General features: G+C 41.5%; 1 pseudogene; it reads right to left on the bottom strand.

Annotated features, from left to right (window-relative positions):
- Nucleotides 1-10,950: 10,950 nt before the first annotated feature.
- Nucleotides 10,951-12,245, bottom strand: LOC100353739 (tRNA pseudouridine(38/39) synthase pseudogene; annotated as a pseudogene).
- Nucleotides 12,246-21,468: the final 9,223 nt, after the last annotated feature.

Here is a 21,468-nt window from a genome sequence, read left to right as displayed (position 1 = left end):
ATTATTTTTTATTTGACAGGTAGAGTTAGACAGTGAGAGAGAGAGGCAGAGAGAAAGGTCTTCCTTCCATTGGTTCACCCCCTAAATGCCATGGACAGCGTGCTGTGCCAATCCGAAGCCAGGATCCAGGTGCTTCCTCCTGGTCTCCCATGCGGGTGCAGGGCCCAAGCACTTGGGCCATCCTCCATTGCCCTACCGGGCCAGAGCAGAGAGCTGGACTGGAAGAGGAGCAACCAGAACTAGAACCCGGAGCCCATATGGGATGCCGGCGCCGCAGGTGGAGGATTAACCAAGTGAGCCACGGCGCCGGCCCCCTGTCATTCTGCCTTTTAAGTAAAGGGTGCCCACATACCTAATAACATGTTTGGAGGAACCCAACTGATTAGCCTGCCTAAAGTATCAAATTATTGACCTATACAGGTTCCCAGCTGTCTCTGAGCCTGAAGTGAAATCAAAACATGCACTGAATAAATGTAGGGCAATTCTTTCATAAATTTTGATTTATGGAGGGGGCACATCCTAGGTCTTAACACTTCATGCACTTGCTACAGAACACTCGGCTGAGGAGATTGGAAGTAAAGAGGAGAGGATGGGCTTCTATTCATTTATTTATTTGAAAGGCAGAGTGATGGGGATAGAGAAAGAGATCTTCCATCCATGGTTCCCTTGCCAAATATCCTGCAACAGCAGGCACTGGGCCAGGCTGAAGTCAGGAGCTTGGAACTCCATCTGAGTCTCCTATATGGGTGTCAGAGACCCAAGTTCTAGGGCCATCATCTGTTAGCTCCCAGGATGCATTAGCAGGAAGCTGGATTGGAGAGACAGAGTAACTGGAAGTGGATCCAGTCACTTCAGTATGGGATGTGGGCCTCCCAAGCAGTGACTTAACTCAAGGCCCCACAGCAGCCACCCTGAAGGAGGCTTTTAGGTCCGTGGGTGGTAGATTCTGGACAGCGGAAGGGGATGGGCTGGAATCTGCTGCAGATACAACCTCCTGTTTCGCCTTATCCTTTTTCCCCAGGGGTCTCCAGGGGCTCTGTGATTATCACCCGTGGGTGACAGTATGTGTTCTGAAATTTCCTGTCTACTTCTCTTCTACACTTTTCCATCATAGACGGAGGGTGACCTGACCACCTGGTATAATTCTATTGTAAGCTTGCCCCCACAGGGACGAGTTTTTTCCTTAGTTTTTTCAAAGGGTGACCTTGACTGGGAATGAGCATGGGCGTAGGTGCTCAGTATAAGAGCACCGTTCTTTTTCTGGAGGTTACCATTCATCTCTTCCCCCAGAACACCCCCCCCTTTTTTTTGGACAGGCAGAGTGGACATTTGAGAGAGAGAGACAGAGAGAAAGGTCTTCCTTTGTCGTTGGTTCACCCTCCAATGGCCGCTGCAGCCGTCGCGCTGCGGCCCGCACGCTGTGCTGATCCGATGGCAGGAACCAGGTGCTTCCCCTGGTCTCCCATGCGGGTGCAGGGCCCAAGCACTTGGGCCATCCTCCACTGCACTCCCGGGCCACAGCAGAGAGCTGGCCTGGAAGAGGGCCAACCGGGACAGAATCTGGCACCCCGACTGGGACTAGAACCCCGTGTGCTGGCGCCGCAAGGCGGAGGATTAGCCTAGTGAGCCTTGGCGCCTGCCGGAACATCCCCTTTTTGGTGATCCTCTGTCAGCTACACGAAGAAGGAGACAGATCTATGGACTCTGAGCCCTTGGCAGCACTCAACAGAAGGGCTGAAAGTGGGGCTCTGTGGCTGCCTGGCTCCACAGAGCTCTGGTCACCTTGATGAGTTGGGATTCTGGCCCAAACAAAATAAAATGAAACATGGGAGCAAACAAGAGACCTCAGACCTATTTTCACATATAATTTTTCTTATAAAAGTAACTTCATCATATCAAAAATTAGAGAAAAATTCTATAACCTGTCACCATAATAATAAACATTTTGGTAGGTTAGTTCTCGGAGGGTTTTATAAATCTGACATGTTCTCATTATGTTTGTATAGTTTGGATTGCTTTTAACTCTATTTTTCAACCTAAGTGTTTTTTTTTAGATTGCATCTTTAAATAATTATTGTCTAAGGGTTCTAAAATATGTCCCTGAGCTGACAGATGATAGGGTGTTTAACTGTTTCCCTACTCCTTGTCATTTTAGGTTCTCAGTTGCTTACTGCATGAATAACACTGTGGTGGGCTCTGAATTATCCTCAGTGTTCCCCTGGTTTGCTACTTATATGCAAATAGGAAAGAAAGTGACTTCTAAAGGCTGTTACTGTTTGCTAATGAAGGTGTGTTCCCCACCCTTGAATCATATAGCAATAGATAATGAAGAGTGACTATATAGTACGAATGGGCAACAAAGATAGTACAGAGAGTCCCACTGTTTGTGTTGTGGTTGCCTCTTCCCATTTTACCAGGAACACTCTTCCATTTTGCATGGAAGATTTATTATAATTTTGAAATTTTGAAAACTTAAATATATTTAATGGCATCAGATATTATTTACTATTTTGCACTCATGTTGCTGCCTATTTGACCCATCTCTTGAATTTTATATGTGATTCCAAAATGTTTATACTATATGAATAGTTTAAATGAGTATATGTTTCTCCTTATCACTATTAATCAGTGTGACCTATGAATTAATCGATATTTTTCATTTTTGAAAGCACTTTTTTTTGCTTTTTATCGCTGAGTTCTAAGGCAGCTTTGTTAATTCAAATTTATTTTTAGCCCCTTGTTATACTTTCCTCTATATATTGTATATTATGTTAAACTGTTTTCATTAAGTAGACTTTGTAGGTTTAGCTGCACAGCTGTTTTGTGGCTCTTTGTACTTATACCTTCGACCACATTCAATGTTTCTTGCTAATGAAGTTATTAATACCACAGTTGGAAACAAACCTTTATGGCAGGAGGCACAGGACTGCACAGGAAGGCGTGAGGGCATCTGGAAAAGTGGGTCCTGTCTCATCAACTGCCTATTAAATCGATTTATTGCTTTGTGACCCCGAGGTGCCCGACCCCTTCAGTTGTCAGAAGTAGCACTTCCACTTAATTCTAAATGAAAGGATCGGAGCCCTCATTATATCTGACCGCAGGAAAGTGAGACTTCGACCAGCATTGCCTCCCAAGGCCTCCAGGACTCCCTGCAGAATATGCGCATGCTCCCCAAGCCTGCCTGCCTTCTCTCACTGTGTGCTTGGCCCACAGCCTCCCTCTAACCTGGGTCTCAGATCTCTGGACGATGGCATCTTATTATTTCCTTTTTTTTTTTTTTTTTTGACAGGCAGAGTGGACAGTGAGAGAGAGACAGAGAGAAAGGTCTTCCTTTGCCGTTGGTTCACCCTCCAATGGCCGCCGTGGCGGGCGCGCTGTGGCTGGCGCACCGCGCTGATCCGATGGCAGGATCCAGGAGCCAGGTGCTTTTCCTGGTCTCCCATGGGGTGCAGGGCCCAAGCACCTGGGCCATCCTCCACTGCACTCCCTGGCCACAGCAGAGAGCTGGCCTGGAAGAGGGGCAACCAGGACAGAATCTGGCGCCCCGACCGGGACTAGAACCCAGTGTGCCGGCGCCGCTAGGCGGAGGATTAGCCTAGTGAGCCGCGGCGCCGGCTGCATCTTATTATTTCTTAAACAGCTCGCTCAGGCCACTGCTGCTGTTCCTGCGCAGGGTCATCCCAGTGTGTGCATCAGCCCATCAGTTACTACATGGAGCTCGGCTAAGACCTGGTTATGCCGATTAAGCAAGCTCTACAAACAGTTCTGGATAACTAAAAGAGATGCAACCTACAAAAGAAGATCTTGGATATTAGACAGGAACATTTCTAGGGCTCGTAAACTAAAACCTATCCCTCCGCAGCAATAGGAGTCCACTGTGTTACTCCTCTCCATTACCAAGTTGCAGGAGCCAATTCATGTCTTCCAGTTAGGGTGTCTTTGACCTAACGCCCTGTAAGGGAGTCCAGGCCTCTCAGTTCCTCCCCACAAAAGGAAAAAAACTCCAGTTTTCCCCTCATTCAATTTTTGCCTAATATCCCAGTTTAAAGATAAACCAACAAAAATATGTAGGTAAACTCTTTACCTACGATTAAGTCCCCATAAGTTTAAAAAAGCAGATGCTACAAGAGAGAGAGGTTGATTTTTCAAACTATATTAAGTAAAACCCTCATCTGCAAAGAAATTTTTAAAGCTATGAAATAAATATTGATTCAAAGTATTGAAGCAAGCATTGGCTCAAAGTGGAAATGTTAACCACTGAAAGTGAATAGGAGAATGATATAATAGGTGATAAAATAAAACCATGCCACTCAAAGTATCTTAAGTGATGGCCACTGTGGTTGTATAACCAGAACTCCATTTAATACATTAAAAATGACCAGAATTAATAAAATGTTTAGATAAAAGGCAGAATCAAATGTTCTAGTTATTTACTATAGTAATTAGAAACCATGAGAAAGTGAAAGCTTTATAAAAAGAAAACACCATGATAACTGGAAATCCAGTGAATAATTATCAAATACACTAAGTGATTAAGCAATTCACATAAAGGTATAATCCTATTATTTATGTGTTTATTCTTTAATTCCACAATTATCTTTGCATGTCTGTGTTCAAAGACAACCTTTACCACTGGAAAAATATCAGTGGACAAGACAGATACGGTCTGTTTTCATGGATTATTACCTTTGAGGAGAAATTTGCATGCATAATGACATGATTAATTAAAACTGTTATAATTGCAATAAGTAATATAGGGACTGTATTACTTGTGACAACCATGGAGTGGGAGGCAGTGGTATATTTGAGGAATTCAGAGATGTTGTGGTAACTAAATGTAGAGAAAGAAAGGGAAAGAACGAAGTGGGGCTGAAAGGGAGGGAGGCCCTAGCTCTTGTGGGCTGTGTTGCCCACGTGAAAGGTTTGACCTTACTCTAAGAGCCATAGGAAGCCACTGAAAGGTTTTATGAGGATTTGGAAAACTCTTCATGAGAGGAAACCACCTATGTGTCTAACAGAAGGAGAAAGACTTTAGACATTAAAAACACAATTAGAATATTTTTCATTATTAAAAATATCTATTAGGGGTTTTTCATGACATGGAAAATGAAGCTAACTAAACTAAGATTTTTTAAAGGATTTATTTATTTGAAAGGCAGAGTGACAAAGAGGAAGACACAGAGACAGGGAGAGACAGAGAGAGGGAGGGAGGGGGAGAGATATAGAGACATAGATATATATATATATATATATAGAGAGAGAGAGAGAGAGAGAGATCTTCCATCTGCTGATTCACTCCCCAAATGCCTACAACAGCTAGAGTTGGATGAGGCTAAAGTCAGGATCCTGGAACTCCTTCTGGGTCTCACACTTGGGTGGTGGGGACCAAGCACTTGAGCCACCATCTGCTGCTGCCCAGGCACGTTAGCAGGAAGCTGGATAGGAAGCATGGTAGCTGGGACTTGGGCACTCAGCTATGCAATGTGGGTGTCCCAAGCAGAGGCTTAACCTGTTGTACCACAATGTCTGACCCTAAACTAAGGTTTTGTATTAAGTGTGATATCAACTAGATTAATATACATGAAGGGAAGAAGTTAGCCATGTTTGTCTATAATTTGAGGATTTCAGTGAATCATTTCTGATTTTTCTATACCTTTATAACAATGTACATTAATTTGACAAGTCTAGAAAAACACTGCAATATTTTTATTTGTGATTCTTCTGAGTTTGTAGATAGATAGCCAAGTAAGTTATTTGTGGGACCACTGAAAGAATATTTTAGGATAAAACTTGATTCATTTGCATTTTCTTTGCTTAATTTTTTGAATGTGGACGGATCTATCAAATTTGCATATATGATTCCCACAGCTGTTAATTTGGTAACTTATATACCTTAAAAGTGAACATGTGTGTGTAGAAAAGAGTTAACATAACATACCTGAGACCGTTGTCTTCAAGAAGACTTGTTTCTAAGGGACTTTGCTGGTCTCTTGGAACTTGGATTTCTGGAAGGTTCTCACTGTTCTTGGCACTAACAAGAGTGGCTCCCTGTGCCTAGACAATTTATACAAACAATGTAGTTTGTAGTAAATACCCTGCTTTCCTTCTGGGAGTCTGGAATTTGGGGACTTGCTGGATAGAGCTTGGCTCTGTGGCCAGCACCCAGTAACAGTCTTGGATGGTGGGTCTCTAAGGAGTTTCCATGATAGACAGCACTTCACACATGTTGTCACAACTCTCTGCCAGAGGAATTCAGGGCATCATGTGTGACTGCAGTGGGACATGACTCTTAAATCTTGGGTATAATTTCCTATGGGCTTAGTTTTCATTTTATTTTGATATTTTTGCTATAATAAATTTTAGTTATGGGTATGGCTGTATGGTGAGTCCTGTGAATTTTCCTTAGCAAATCATCAAACCTGAGCATGGAGCCACCTAAAACATCACCTTGCTGTAACTCTCATTCCAGAATTATAGTTGTAATTGTTGGATAAATACCATTTAAATGAAGGCGTTTAAGTGAGGAAAATGCTGACTCCATCACTTCAGGAAGAGATTGTCCTAGAGACGTCATTCCACCAAGGGGTTGAGATGCAGATAAAGATGCTTGTGTCTCACAGTGGAGTGTCTGGGATCAATTCCTGCCTCTGACTCCAGCTTCCTGCTAATGAATACCCCAGGAGGCGCTGGTGATGACTCAAGTGATTGCAAGAGACTTGGACTGTGTTCCTGGCCACTGGTTCCCAGCTTTGGCATTGCAGGCATATGGGGAGTGAACCAAGAGATGGAACAATGCTCTCTCTCTCTCTCACTCTCTCTCTCTCTCTGTCTCTCAAATAAGTCATTTTTATAAAAAAAAGTGATATTATATTTACATTTGCATCTGATGACATAGAAGTAGTTAAACTGTACTTATTTTAAGTGTGTATACTATTGAGTTGATTTGGGCATTGGTGATTCACAGTAACAGCTAAGCTGTATTTGAAATAAAACATTCCTAGTAACTTCTGAATATTGTGTAGGTCATCAAAAACCAAATAGTTTCTATGTTATATTTTACAAAATTTTCCTATTTTGTTCAAACTTACTAGAATTCAACATAAGATATTGCTTTAGCTTTACATGTCATGTGTTATGTTTTATTATCAAAGCATGCTTATTGAAGAAAACAAGATATGAAAACATCATTTAGCCAATATAGAGTGACAAGCACTGCTAACATTTCTACTTACATCTTACAAACTACACGTTTCTCCCTTTCCATTCCTTGTCTTTTATGCCCCCACACACAATTTTTTAAATAGAATTGGGATATGTGTGTACATTCTTGCTTTGTTGCACTTAACATTGAAATATTAAGATTTTCATGTTAGAAAGTATCTTTTTAGAGCAAAATCTCCTTTGCCTCATGAAAGTCTTACATAATCAACTAAACTCATTTTCTGATACACTGAGACAGTTATTCAAAGTTTTAATATTTAATCCATTAGCATACTTGATCCAGATTTTCAAAGGATTATATTTGAAAAGTATTATAGAATGACATAAAAGATAAAAAGGATAAAATGATTTCAAAGATACATTTTACAAAAAAGTATCACACGTTAAATTCTAAAGAAAATATAATTGGATGTTTACATAATCTTGGAGGAAGGCATTTTGAGCGTGACTTTAAATGATAGAAACAATTTTTAAAAAATTATATTTGTTTACCTAAGGTAAAGCATATTGCTATAAAAGAGAAAACATTAAAAGATTATTACTAGACAAAAAACTGAGACAGAGAAACAAATTGAGAAAACTGTCTGATTCCTATTTGAAAAATCAATGAAAACTTACATATTTAATAGAAGTAAGTATGCAACATTTGATAAATGGAAAAAAGCAATAATGGGTAGTTTATAATATCCAAGAAAATATGAAACATTTCCAACTTCAGTGTAGAAAATAATAAAAAAAAATACAATTTAAAATAATACAAATACATTCTATTCTGTCAAACTATTGTCAAAGAAGAATTCTAGGACCCCATGCATAATATTTGACATAAAGTCAGTTCCTCAAATACTTGCTAATTATAAATGCTTGAACACAAATCTCTAGGATTATTCATTTAACAATGATTTGTGGGCACTCAGTAACCTTTTTTATAAAGGTGACTTGGGTTTTATGTCAGATTAATACCATTCTTTATACAGGAACCCAGGCTTCTAGGTGAAGTATGTGTATCCTATCTTCATGTCTTCCATAAGATGTATGACATGACTTCTACATGCTTAGAACCAATAGAGGGCCGTGCCGCGGCTCACTAGGCTAATCCTCCACCTTGCAGCACCGGCACACCGGGTTCTAGTCCCGGTCGGGCCGCCGCATTCTGTCCCAGTTGCCCCTCTTCCAGGCCAGCTCTCTGCTGTAGCCCGGGAGTGCAGTGGAGGATGGCCCAAGTGCGTGGGCCCTGCACCCCATGGGAGACCAGGAGAAGCACCTGGCTCCTGCCATCAGATCAGCGCGGTGCGCCGGCCGCAGTGCGCTGGCCGTGGCGGCCATTGGAGGGTGAACCAACAGCAAAGGAAGACCTTTCTCTCTGTCTCTCACTGTTCACTCTGCCTGTCAAAAAAAAAAAAAAAAAAAAAAAAAGGCCGGCGCCGCGGCTCACTAGGCTAATCCTCCGCCTTGCGGCGCCGGCACACCGGGTTCTAGTCCCGGTTGGGGCGCCGGATTCTGTCCCGGTTGCCCCTCTTCCAGGCCAGCCCTCTGCTGTGGCCAGGGAGTGCAGTGGAGGATGGCCCAGGTGCTTGGGCCCTGCACCCCATGGGAGACCAGGAAAAGCACCTGGCTCCTGGCTCCTGCCATCGGATCAGCGCGGTGCGCCGGCCGCAGCGCGCCGGCCGCGGCGGCCATTGGAGGGTGAACCAGCGGCAAAGGAAGACCTTTCTCTCTGTCTCTCTCTCTCACTGTCCACTCTGCCTGTCAAAAAAAAAAAAAAAAAAATTAAAAAAAAAAAGAACCAATAGAGAGAAATAGTCTGTGTAAGTCTAAGTCACGTCTGTGGATGTTAGTTTTAATTGCTAGTTGTTGGATACCATTCTAGACCTGTTGAATCAGAATCTTTAGAGGTAAGTCTAGAGAATTTACAAGCTACCCACAAGACTCATAAAAACACTGAGGTTTGAGCACCTCTGGGCTGGAGGCCAGAAACACACAATAAGAACTAATTAATATGTAAGGCTATTTTCATAACATGCTGCAGTCTGTATCCCCCAAGATGTTCTGATAATAGTCTTTATTAGCAGTTTGGATGATGATATAAGGATTATTCCTTAGAAATTTTCAGATATCGCAGAACTGCCAAAGTTAATGCAATAATGGATGATTGCATCAAATGCAACAGGTTGAAACAACTAGAGCAAGATGAAATTTGATAGAAATAAATGTAAGGCCATGTACTTTATTCCAAATATCGAGGCACAAGGGACAGATGATAAAGACAGTTTTAGCTTAGTCACATTGAGAATTGAAAAGTCACAGAGCTTCATCAGTAGTCTGACTCAGTATCAGTCAACACTATGAATAAAGCATCTCAAGGGCGATGTTAGGATGGATGAATGTAAATAAAGCAACTAGAATAACCAAGAAAGTAGACCTTGATTTTATGCCAATCATGCCATACCAAATGTAACGAAGGTAGATGCCAGACTCTAGGAAGGCTATTCATAAATTAACCCATATTCATAGAAAAATCAACAAGTCTTAAAAAGGTACTTGAAATCACACACAAGAGGACACATTGAAAGAACAGAAATCTTCAGCCTGAAATGGAATAACCTAGCATTGGAGAAGGGATGCATAAATGGCAGATCTTTTAACTTGATTTTTTGGATTGGATCTATATGGAATTTATGGAATAATCTAGGAAAGGTTGACATCTTTACCATTTTGAGTAAAGCAGCCCTGTGTCCTTCCATAGAATTCTTCAAAAGTTTTAAAATTAAGATACAATTTAAATACTATTAAATTCCCACTTTTAAAGCATATAATTGAGTGGATTAAAATACATTCACAGAGTTGTGTAAACCTCATCATCACTGTCTAATTATTATCGCATCTTCCTGTAAATATACCATAAAGACTTCCTATAAATACACAATAAATAGTGCGGATGGACAAAATGTATCTTGTATATTCATTTATCAGTTGATGAATTGTGGATGGTAATTTTTTGGTAATTATATATAATTCTGTGAACACTATGTACAAGTTTTGTGTGAACACATGTTTTCAATTTGTTTTATGTTTCACAGAGCCTAAAATATTTACCCTATGATTCCTTCATAGAAAGTTTACCAACCTCTGCAGTAGATTTATATGCTTCATAAGAAAATATCCTGTACCTTTGACACCAGCAAGGTCAGGCTTTAATGATTTGAACACAAGGCTCAGGTCTCCAGGTGTGCACAAATGCATTTCTATTTTCAATTGTTGCACCCTGCATCTCTTAAATCTTTTGGACAAACAAGAGCGAACGTTTGAACTCTTTTTTAAGTAAGTATTTCCCCAATACAGTCTTAAAATCCTTTTTCACAATAGCTGCTCAAATGAATTTCTAGGACTTCTAGAATCAATTTGAATTTCTAGAGTCAATTTGAAGTGACTGAACAGGCGTTCCTGGGTCATCAAGCCTGCTGTAGGAAGGCTGTCCTCTTTCTGATTGGCCGACGAATGGTGAGACCAGACATCACTGATGAGCTGCTGAATGTAAGAATTCTCAGTGCAGCATGGTTGTAGAATTTCCTCTAGTCTTAACACGATTTTAAGTTTGAAAATATCAAGTGGATCTATTAATTAATTAATTAATATTACTTTTGTAATTAATATTACTTTTGTATTTCTTTTCTACCTTCCTACCACTAGCTGGTTGTTGCTTCCTAGGTCCTGCAGAGTTTTCTGTGCTTAAATGATGCTTTTAATTTCTGTATCAACACAGAGCCTCCCTCTTTGTTAGCGTCTCTTGCTTGTATTCTCTTGTTCTAGTGTGTCGTTATAGTCCCTTTGCAGTTTGTTTCTTCCTTGTGGAATAAGTGTGAGTGCTAAATGTGTCCCCTGCGTATAAAATACTGGATCCAGGATTCCAATCCTTGGCATTTAGGATGATCTACAAGGGGGTTTATATGTGTGTATTTTCACACCTTCTACAAAGGTGCTGGTGTGCTTTATGATAGGGGCTTACCATTTCTCCATTCTATCACTCCATCCATCCTCAGCCCTGTGCCAAAGGTACTGAAAACAGAGGTACTGCAACAGAGTCCAGTCCTTGTAACATGCCATACGATGTGTGAGTTTTGAGAGCATAATTGGCACATTGTTGCCTATAGGTGGGTGACATTGAACTGCTAGACCTCCTGTTCATAGATCCACTTGATATTTTCAAACTTAAAATCGTGTTAAGACTAGAGGAAATTCTACAACCATGCTGCACTGAGAATTCTTACATTCAGCAGCTCATCAGTGATGTCTGGTCTCACCATTCGTCGGCCAATCAGAAAGAGGACAGCCTTCCTACAGCAGGCTTGATGACCCAGGAACGCCTGTTCAGTCACTTCAAATTGACATAACTGGGATTGTTCCCTTCAAATTGACATAACTGGGCTTGTTCTTGCCACCTCTCCTCACCCAATTACAAGAACTAAATCAGCATGAGGGAAAACATAGTGGTAAGTCTGCTCAAGCCAGCCTAGCGCCGAAGCTGGGATCTACAGGGGCCCAGGCCAGTACACGGGTGTCTGGAGGGAGCCCCCTACTGAGGATGTGGGGGTCAACAGATCTCTTTAGCAGCATCAATGGCGTCATTTTTTAAATTACTGTCATCTGAATCTCTGGCCATTGGAATTGAGAATGAAGATCAAGAGAAATTCCCTGTCCAGAGACTCCTTTGTTCATCCACACCAGCGAGAGTTGCACCTGTGCTTTCCATTAGTTGAGTCTTTGTTAGTGCCTCAGTTTCTCCTCCCTGGTGTTGGTTGTGTTTTCCTGTCCAGGAAGGCGCCTCTCAGGAAACACATCTTCCGCCAGGAGCACTGAAATCAGATGTATGCTTAGCTTTCCCAACTCCTGAAGACTTGTCTTTAACACGTGAGTCCTTGTGGTTGGCCTCTTCCTTTAAAAATCTCTGTACCTCCTGTTCCAGTTCTTTTATTCTTCTTGGGAGTTTCTCAGTCTGGTTTTTTATCTATATCGTTTTCAGCCATGATGTGATGGCCCAGAACTGAACAAACCATACAGGTCCACCTGCCCTTCCCAGCGCTGTCCCCGTGGCAAGGCTCATGGTCCTGTTTTCTTGGTGCACACCTGGGAGTGAAGCATCTGGATCGTGTGGTGACTCAGCATGAAGAGGAGAATTGCCATGGCTGAACAACGTTACACTCCTACTGGAAATGCACAAGGTTTCCAGTTTTCCCCTACTCTCACCAACACACTTATTATTATCTTTTTTTTTTTTTTTTTTTTTTTTTGACAGACAGAGTGGACAGTGAGAGAGAGAGAGACAGAGAGAAAGGTCTTCCTTTGCCGTTGGTTCACCCTCCAATGGCCGCCGCGGCCAGTGAGCTGCGGCCGGTGCACCGCGCTGATCTGATGTCAGGAGCCAGGAGCCAGGTGCTTTTCCTGGTCCCCCATGGGGTGCAGGGCCCAAGCACCTGGGCCATCCTCCACTGCACTCCCTGGCCACAGCAGAGAGCTGGCCTGGAAGAGGGGCAACTGGGACAGAATCTGGCGCCCCGACCAGGACTAGAACCCGGTGTGCCGGCGCCGCAAGGCGGAGGATTAGCCTAGTGAGCCGCGGCGCCGGCCATATTATCTTTTTTTTTAATCATAGCCATCTTATTGGGTGTGAAGTGGTATCTCATTATGGTTTTATTTCAACTTATAAGTGGCAATGGATAATGATTCATTTGTTGGTACATCTGTGCATTTTCTTTGAAGAATTGTCTGTCCCAATTTGCTTATTTTTCAGTTAGATTATATACTTGTTGACTTGAAATAATTCTTTATGTATTCTGGATACAACCTCTTATCAGGTATATGCTTTGCAAATATTTTCTCCCATTCTATGTGCTAGCTTTTATTTATAAACTGTCAATTCTGTCTCATTGATCAATACATCCTTTTATGTGAGGTACCATATAGAACACATTATTGTAGCATTGTGGTAAGTTTTAAAATTGAGAAGTGCAAGTCCTTTGATTTGATTTTCTTTTATAAGAATGTTTTGGTGATATGGGTCCTTTGAATTTCTGTATAAATTTCAGTAACAGCTTGGTAATTCCTATAAAGAAAAAATGACAGCTGAACTTCTAATATGCATTGTGCTGAATCTATAGATCTATCTATATATTATCATTCTTAATATTAAATCTTCTGGCCGGCGCCGCAGCTCACTTGGCTAATCCTCCACCTGTGGTGCCGGTACCTTGGGTTCTAGTCCTGGTTGGGGCGCTGGATTCTGTCCCAGTTGCCCCTCTTCCAGGCCAGCTCTCTGCTGTGGCCCAGGAGGGCAGTGGAGAATGGCCCAAGTCCTTGGTCCTTGTACCCACATGGGAGACCAGGAGGAAGCACCAGGCTCCTGGCTTCGGATCGGCACAGCGCGCTGGCTGTATCGACATTTGGGGGGTGAACCAATGGAAGGAAGACCTCTCTCTCTCTCTATTTCTCTCACTGTCTAACTCTGCCTGTCAAAAAATAAAAAATAAATAAAATTTAAAAAATAAAAACAATATTAAATCTAATCCATGAATGCAGAAGTGTCTTTCCATCTATTTAAATCTTTTACTTATTTCAATTATGTGCTGAAATTTTCAGTGGTGAAATCTTGAACATTTTGTTAAATTTATTCCAAAGTATTTTATTTAGTTTTTGATACTATTACAAGTGGAGGTTTTGTACAATAATTCCATTTATCCTCATCTATTGTGTTGTTGTATGTTCTTTTACATATGATGGACCCACAACCCAGTGTCATTATTTTTGCTTTAAATTGTCAGTTGTCTTTCACAGAAATTGAGAGGGAAAACAATGCTGGTTTTGTACACTCACTCAAATATTTACCATTTCCAGTGTTATTTTACTGCTTTCTTATCAACACAACTTTACTTGTGATATGCCATTTCCTTCGACCTAAAGACCTTCATTTAGCATTTCTTATAGTGTAGGTCTGCTGGATACAATTTCTCTTACCTTTATCTAAAAATTCTCCTTATATCATTCTTATTTTTAGAGGATAAAAATAATTAGGTAAACTTCTTTTTTTTCTTTTAACATCTTTTTTTTTTTTTTTTTTTTTTTTTTTTTTTTGACAAGCAGAGTTAGTGAGAGAGAGAGAGACAGAGAGAAAGGTCTTCCTTTTTCCGTTGGTTCACCCCCCAGATGGCCGCTACGGCCAGTGCACTGCACCGATCCACAGCCAGGATCCAGGTGCTTCCTCCTGGTCTCCCATGCTGGTGCAGGGCCCAAGGACTTGGGCCGTCCTCCACTGCACTCCTGGGCCACAGCAGAGAGCTGGCCTGGAAGAGGGGCAACCGGGACAGAATCTGGTGCCCAACCGGGACTAGAACCCGGGTGCCGGCGCTGCAGGCGGAGGATTAGCCTAGTGAGCTGCAGCGCCGGCCTTCTTTTAACATCTTAAAGATGACAATCCCTTGTCTCCTTTGTATCTTTCTTTTCTTCTATGTTATGTCTTCTTTTTCTATGCTCCTTTAAATTTGTTATTTTCTGTAACTTTGCTATAATAGACCTTTATTTCACCATCATCTTGAGAAACTGTTGATGCTTTGTCCATTAGGTTTTACTACCCTCAACTCTGTTACTCGCTGTCATATACCAATTTTCCTAATCACTTCTCCCACCAGTCATTCCAAAACGTTGACACCTGCTTAATCTTCTCCAACTTGATCCTCACATCTTCCCACATTAGCTATTATAAATGGTGATAGCATACATAGCCCATCCTATGCCCTTAACCCTGAGCTCCTTGGCCTTCTAATTAGTCACGGGCTCATCTTCCTGTCTTTCTCTCTGCCTTGTTCTCTTAGTTTAAGAGTTAGTACTTCAACTTGATCCTGTCTCAAAATCAGAGTCTATATCACGCTCTGTGACCACAGCCTCTTCTCCTTACATTTTTTTGTTCAATGCCCCTGCTGGAATTTTCTTCAACCTCTTCATAACATGTAATTTAATATCCTTTCTAGCATCTTGTTTCTTCATTTCCTTCTTTGTCTCCAGGATGGAGTCTAGGGCTCAGGATTTCAAAAACACTCCTTCCTGTAGTCAAAATTCTCTGTCACCTCTGTTTTGTTCATCACCTTAGTCTGCTAAATCTCCGATCCTAGAGGAATCCACTTATCTGTTCCACCCATGTCCATCTGCACCCGATCCTGCTGGAGGAAGTAACACAGTAGGTCACACTGGTTCTGCTATAAAATTGTAATTCACCCACCCACCCTCCTCAATGACTATTTCAAATCTCCTGCTTCCCTTCCTACTGCTTGAAATTAAAATCTGGTTTAGAATTCCAAATCTGATTGCATTTGCTCTATTGCCTCCTTTTCCACATATTGATAGCCATCCAGTCTTTTCTGTGTCTTTATTGAGTCTTTTAGACCATCAATGCACTTTTTTTTTTTTTTTTGACAGGCAGAGTTAGAAGTGTGAGAGAGAGAGAAAGAAAAAAAGTGTCTTTCCGGGCCACAGCAGCGAGCTGGACTGGAAGAGGAACAACCGGGACAGAATCTAGAGCCCCATCCGGGACTAGAACCTGGTGTGCCGGTGCCGCAGGCAGAGGATTAGCCTAGTGAGCCGCAGCGCCGGCCTCTTCATTTGTTTTTTAATAAATTAGAACTCCCTTGGTGGTTCTCTCTCTTCTTCCGAATCTGACGTCGTTTGCACAGGACTCTCCAACACATCCGTTCATTTTGCTGCCCCTATGCATTTGCCACAACAACCGGCTCCATGCTCAGAGGGTCCTGGATGGAGTCAACAATTAGGTTTCTTCATGCTTTTTCAGGCAATGCTGGAAAACGTGGCCTCATTCTGCGAATTTCTATCACTGTAAATCCTTAGATGTTGACCTGAGCATGGTCCTTAGTGCCACACATGCTTCTTCACTTCTTTCTAGTCAAACTCCTCTACAGAGAGTGGGCTGGGTACTGATTTTAAAGTTCACTGGACTGTAAGATCTTGGACAAATCATTCAATTACTCTGAATCATTGTTCCTTAACCTGTCAAATAAGGACAATAGTACCTACATCACAATATTGTTTTAAGCATTCAAAAGACAAAGTATATGAAACAATTTGTCCCTCCCTGGCTGGAACATAATATTCAGTTAATTGTAGCTCTTATTTTAATTGTGAATCCTAAACTTTGCTCCTTTCCTATGTCCTCTACATCTTTTTAAACTGACACATAAAATTGTACATATTGTGGGGTACTATATAGTGTTTTGAAACGTGTATACATTTAAGCATTGTATAATGTTCAAATCAGAGGAAGCATCTCCAGAAACATTCATCCTTTATTTATTTATTTATTTTTATTTATGGTAAAACATTCAAAATACTTTCTTTGAGCTTTTTCTTTATAGTACATTATTGTTATCTATAGTCACCCTACTGTGCCATAGAACACCAGAACATTTTGTTCCTATCTGACTATAACGTAGTACTCATTAACCAACCTTTTCCCAGCCTCTGGTAGCCTCCATTTAATGTCCTGTATGTGAACCTGCCTTCCTTCCCCATTCCTCTGCACTCTTAATGACTCTCTTGGCATTTTGGAGAATAGAGGACAATAAGTGTGGATCTCCAGTGTCCTGGAATCTACAAATACAATAGGGAGAATGGGAAGTGTCTTCAATATTTTTGTGGAGAGGTGCAATTTTAAAATAATGCACTTTCATAAACTTTTTCTGAAGCCTCTCAAATTATTATTTTTTTTACTTCCCTTTTCCCCCAGTGATTAGCACAGGGACTGGCACAAGAAATATACAGGTGTTTGCTCCATTGAACTGAAAATGTTCTTATTTTTAATGTTGATTTTATGATATTAGGGAAAGATAAAGAAGCAGGAATCACAATGCAATAGTTCAGAAATTAGGTTAAATATTTGTTTGTGATGATTAGCGAAAAATAAATCCTCTGGTATTCAAAATCTGCCTGAAGGGACTTGGGACTCAGGAGAAGTCTAAATGAAAAGGTTCATTTAGTTCTGATAATTAGCAATGGAAACAAGGCACAGATGAATAAGCTGCCTTTATTTGTAAATAACCATTCATTGTCCAAATAATTCCCCTCTGTGACAAACTCCTTTATTCAATATTGCAACATCTCTCAAATATAAACAGTAAAACCAAATGGCTACAGACAATGATCAATGTGTTTTATGATAGTAATAGAACAAACATTCCTCTACTAACTAAACACAACAAACCAAGCCGTTTTAACTTTCTTGGGGGCAATATCAAAATATTATAACTATATTTCTAAGGATACACCAACCTGAAGTTCTGTGGCCAATTCTTATATTACATTAAATTTATTTTCTTTTAGGTAGATAGTCTTTTTGTTAAAAAAAAAATATTTTACTTGAAAGGCAGAGTTACAGAGAGGGAGAGGCAGAGGCAGAGCGAGATCTTTCATCCACTGGTTCACTCCCCTAATGGCTGTGACAGCTAGGAGCCAGGGGCTTCTTCCAGGTCTCCCATGTGTGTGCAGGGGCCCAAGGACTTGGGCCATCTTCTACTGCTTTCCCAGGCCACAGCAGAGAGCTGGATGGGAAGTGAGCAGCAGGGACTTGAACTGGCACCAGTATGGGATGCCAGTGCTGCAGGCAGTGGCTAACCTTTACATCACAATGTATTTTCTTTTTTCTTTCTTTCTTTCTTTCTTTCTTTCTTTCTTTCTTTCTTTCTTTCTTTCTTTCTTTCTTTCTTTCTTTCTTTCTCTCTCTCTCTCTCTCTCTCTCTCTCTCTCTCTCTCTCTCTCTTCTTTCTTTCTTTCTTTCTTTCTTTTAAAAAAAATTAGATAGAGTTAGACAGTGAGAGAGAGAGACAAAGAGAAAGGTCTTCCATTGGTTCACCCCCCAAATGCCGCTACAGCTACGCCGATCTGGAGCCAGGAGCTTCCTCCTGGTCTACCATGGGGTGCAGGGCCCAAGCACCTGGGCCATCCTCCACTGCCCTCCTGGGCCACAGCAGAGAGCTGGCCTGGAAGAGGGGCAACCGGGACTAGAACTAGCACCCATATGAGATGCTGGCACCGCAGGAGGAGGATTAACCAAGTGAGCCACGGCACCAGCCCCTACAGTGTATTTTCTTGATTTTAGCTTTATTTTCTTGACTTTAGCTTAGATATGGAAGAGAAATTTAGAAGGCTATTTTTTTTAGGATGTTTATTCTAATGGATACATGTTTTAAGCTAAACTCTTGGTATAGAAATCTGAGGTTGAGAATTCTAGCTAAGGAAATTTGTGAATTCAAATTCCTTTGAAAAGTCATTTCTCAATCTGTTTGGCCTTCAAGAATATTAATTTTATTTCTGTTCTGTCAGTGGTAAGTAGATAGACTTTCGGAAGCTACTGTATTTCACTGAGTTTCCAAAAGCTAAGAGACCACTATCAATGTCAGCAATGTAAATGCATTGGCAAGGTGAAATAAAACTGATTGTGAGTCAAACAGCCTACAGTTTAAAAATCTCTAAGAAAAGATCTACCATCCACACAAAATCCCAAGGACACATTACCACGATCCCTTCCCGGAACTGCTTACTGTAAGGCCGCCACAAAACACACCACACACGAGTCAGAGGAAAGGTTTATTGTCGGGTGGGGGAACCCGACACGCGGTGGGGAGAGGGTAAGAGGGTAAGAGAGCTTAAGAGAGAGAGATCCAGAGAGAGCCACATGTTCAGGAAAATGTCCCTTAAAACGTTTCCAGGGGGTGGGCAGGGAAGTAGGAGCAGTGAATCCCTTTAGGGTGGGGGTGGAGCTGACACCGGTGGTTGGGCCAAGGGCTTAGGATGGAAGCCAGTGGGCCAGGGCCTAAGATGGCACCACATAGACTGCGCCATTTTACTAACACGCAGGTGCAGTGGGGGTGTCTGACTTCGTGATAGGAAAGTGTGCCTCCTTGACCCTCAGTTTCTTTTCTGTGGTTCTTCTCCATTCAGTCAGTATAAGTAATACTTCTTTTGTTTTTCATTAACTTATATTTTTTAAAAAGGAATCACCTGAATTTGAGAGATTGTTGAGTCTGAAGTGACCTGATAGACCAATGCACGCCATTGTGTTGTCTCACTAGGCAGTCATAAAAATGATCTATTAGACCTTTATGGAACCAAAGTCTAATTAAACTTAAGCAAAATAGAAAAGTTTGCTTGAGGATTCTGGGCGGTCTCAAGGGATCAAGGCAACACGATGCTGTGTCTCAGTAATGGACTGAGAAGGGACCGTTCTGGCCATGTTCTTTCTCCATTTTTTCCCTCTATGTTTTCAATGATCACCTGCTTTACTTTCTACCATGCTATTCACTGACCTAGCTCTTCATATAGACTGATAAAGAAGGGTGGAATCCCCCCAGATGATACTGGGTTGGGTTGGCCAAACATTAGTTATCTATTATAAATCATTAGAAAAATCATTTGTAGAAATACCTTCATGCAATATATGCTAAATATTTTAGACAGATCTTCTGATTTTCCCTTGAAATCTGAAATCAAGACCACACCGGCTTGCTTACTTCATGCATTTCTGTGTTGAATATTCTGCTTGCTGCCTCTCATTCATAGCCATGGTCTCTCCTCTGCACTGTTATTTACCCTGGAAAACTGATCTCTTCCCACTTTCTCACTGAGACTCTCTTGCCGTCTTACTTCCAATTAAAGTTAGCTGATGGAGACAAGAAGGTGAGATGAGAGAGAGAGAGAGAGAGAGAGAGATCACAGTGTTTACCCTGACCTTTCCTATGTCCATGCTGTATCTCTGATGAGAGCTGTAACAATCCATGAGTCCAGCTCCCCACTGATGACACTTCTCACTGGGCTCTAGTGACTCATTTCCTCTGTGTATCCCTCAAGTCTACCATTGGTAATGGTTCCCTGTTACTGCTAAACTCTGGGTATCTCAAAAAATATTAATACTGCCCATATGTTTATAAGTAGTACATTTATTAAATTCTAAATTTCAATCTATTGAGGTGAATTCTTTGATTGCTACTTAGTACCAATATTAGCCCAAGAATTAACCCCAAGGGTGAGAATTCTTAGACAAGATTGTTCATTTTTTTTTTTGGTAAAAAAAGTTTATGTATGTATGTATGTATTTGAATGTCAGAGCTACAGAGAGAGAGAGAGACAGACAGACAGACAGAGAGCTCTTCCATCTGCTGGATCATTCCCCAGATGAACAGCCTTTGCTGGACCAGGCTGAAGCTGGAAGCCGGGAACTTCATCTGGGTCTCCCACATGGATGGCAGAGTCCCAAATACTTGGCATCTTCTGCCGCTTTTCCCAGGCCATTAGCATGGAACTGGATTGGCAGTGGAACAGCCAGGCCACAAACCAGTGTCCATGTGGGATGATGGCATCACAAGTGGTGGCTTTACACACTACGCCTCAATGCCGGCCCCAAGACTGTTCTTTTATTTAATGAAGATAACCTCCCAGCTTGTGAATATGATGGAAATGTGATAAGAATAAACTGCTACATATAGTGGCATCATGGTTTCTACCACTGATTGTAGCTGCTATTCCAAATATGGTATTTCTACTGTAGCAAATTAACACTTTCCTGATATTTGAATGATAATTATAACTAACAGCATTTTATGCTCACCTTGGAGGTGGAACTGCTTCATCTTTTTGACTCAGTACAGTGATTCACTTGTTCTTTTTGATCTGGTGGCAAGTTGAAAGAACATCATGCTAGTTGATTTCACATAGTCATAATCTAATTTTATTTGGAAGGCAGGATGTATAGAGTACTCTGCATGCATTAGTAAGGGATAAATTATTCAGATAATGGGAAATAAATGCTGTTTGGCTAGCAGGTATAGGACTTGGGAAGCACAGAACTGGTAATACTAGATACACTGATGAACCACACAGAATGAAAGCGTGAAGATCTTTGTGTCCCAGAAGATGGTACCTGTTGGTGAGGGAAATCTCAAACTTAGGTTAACAGGATAACCCATCCTTTGGATTTCAGACAGCCTCTTTTTTTTTTTTTTCTCAAGAGCAAGCTGTTTGTTTAGGAGGCCATCCCAGGAAGCCCCACTAGCAGCGTGGAGAAGTGAGACAGAAGGGAGAAAGGAATCCAGGAACGGGCACCTGCTGTGCAGTTCACCATTGTCAGCCAGGACAGTTGTTTCTATTGGCATCCCTGAGAGATGCTGCGGAATCCTTGCCTTCTGCTGGATGAGGACT

Source organism: Oryctolagus cuniculus, chromosome 1 (assembly GCF_051225735.1).
Source record: "Oryctolagus cuniculus isolate XC-2025 breed Fujian yellow rabbit chromosome 1, ASM5122573v1, whole genome shotgun sequence".
Taxonomy (NCBI): domain Eukaryota; kingdom Metazoa; phylum Chordata; class Mammalia; order Lagomorpha; family Leporidae; genus Oryctolagus; species Oryctolagus cuniculus.
The sequence above is the reverse complement of the archived record's forward strand: the minus strand, read 5'-3'. Positions and strand labels throughout refer to the sequence as shown.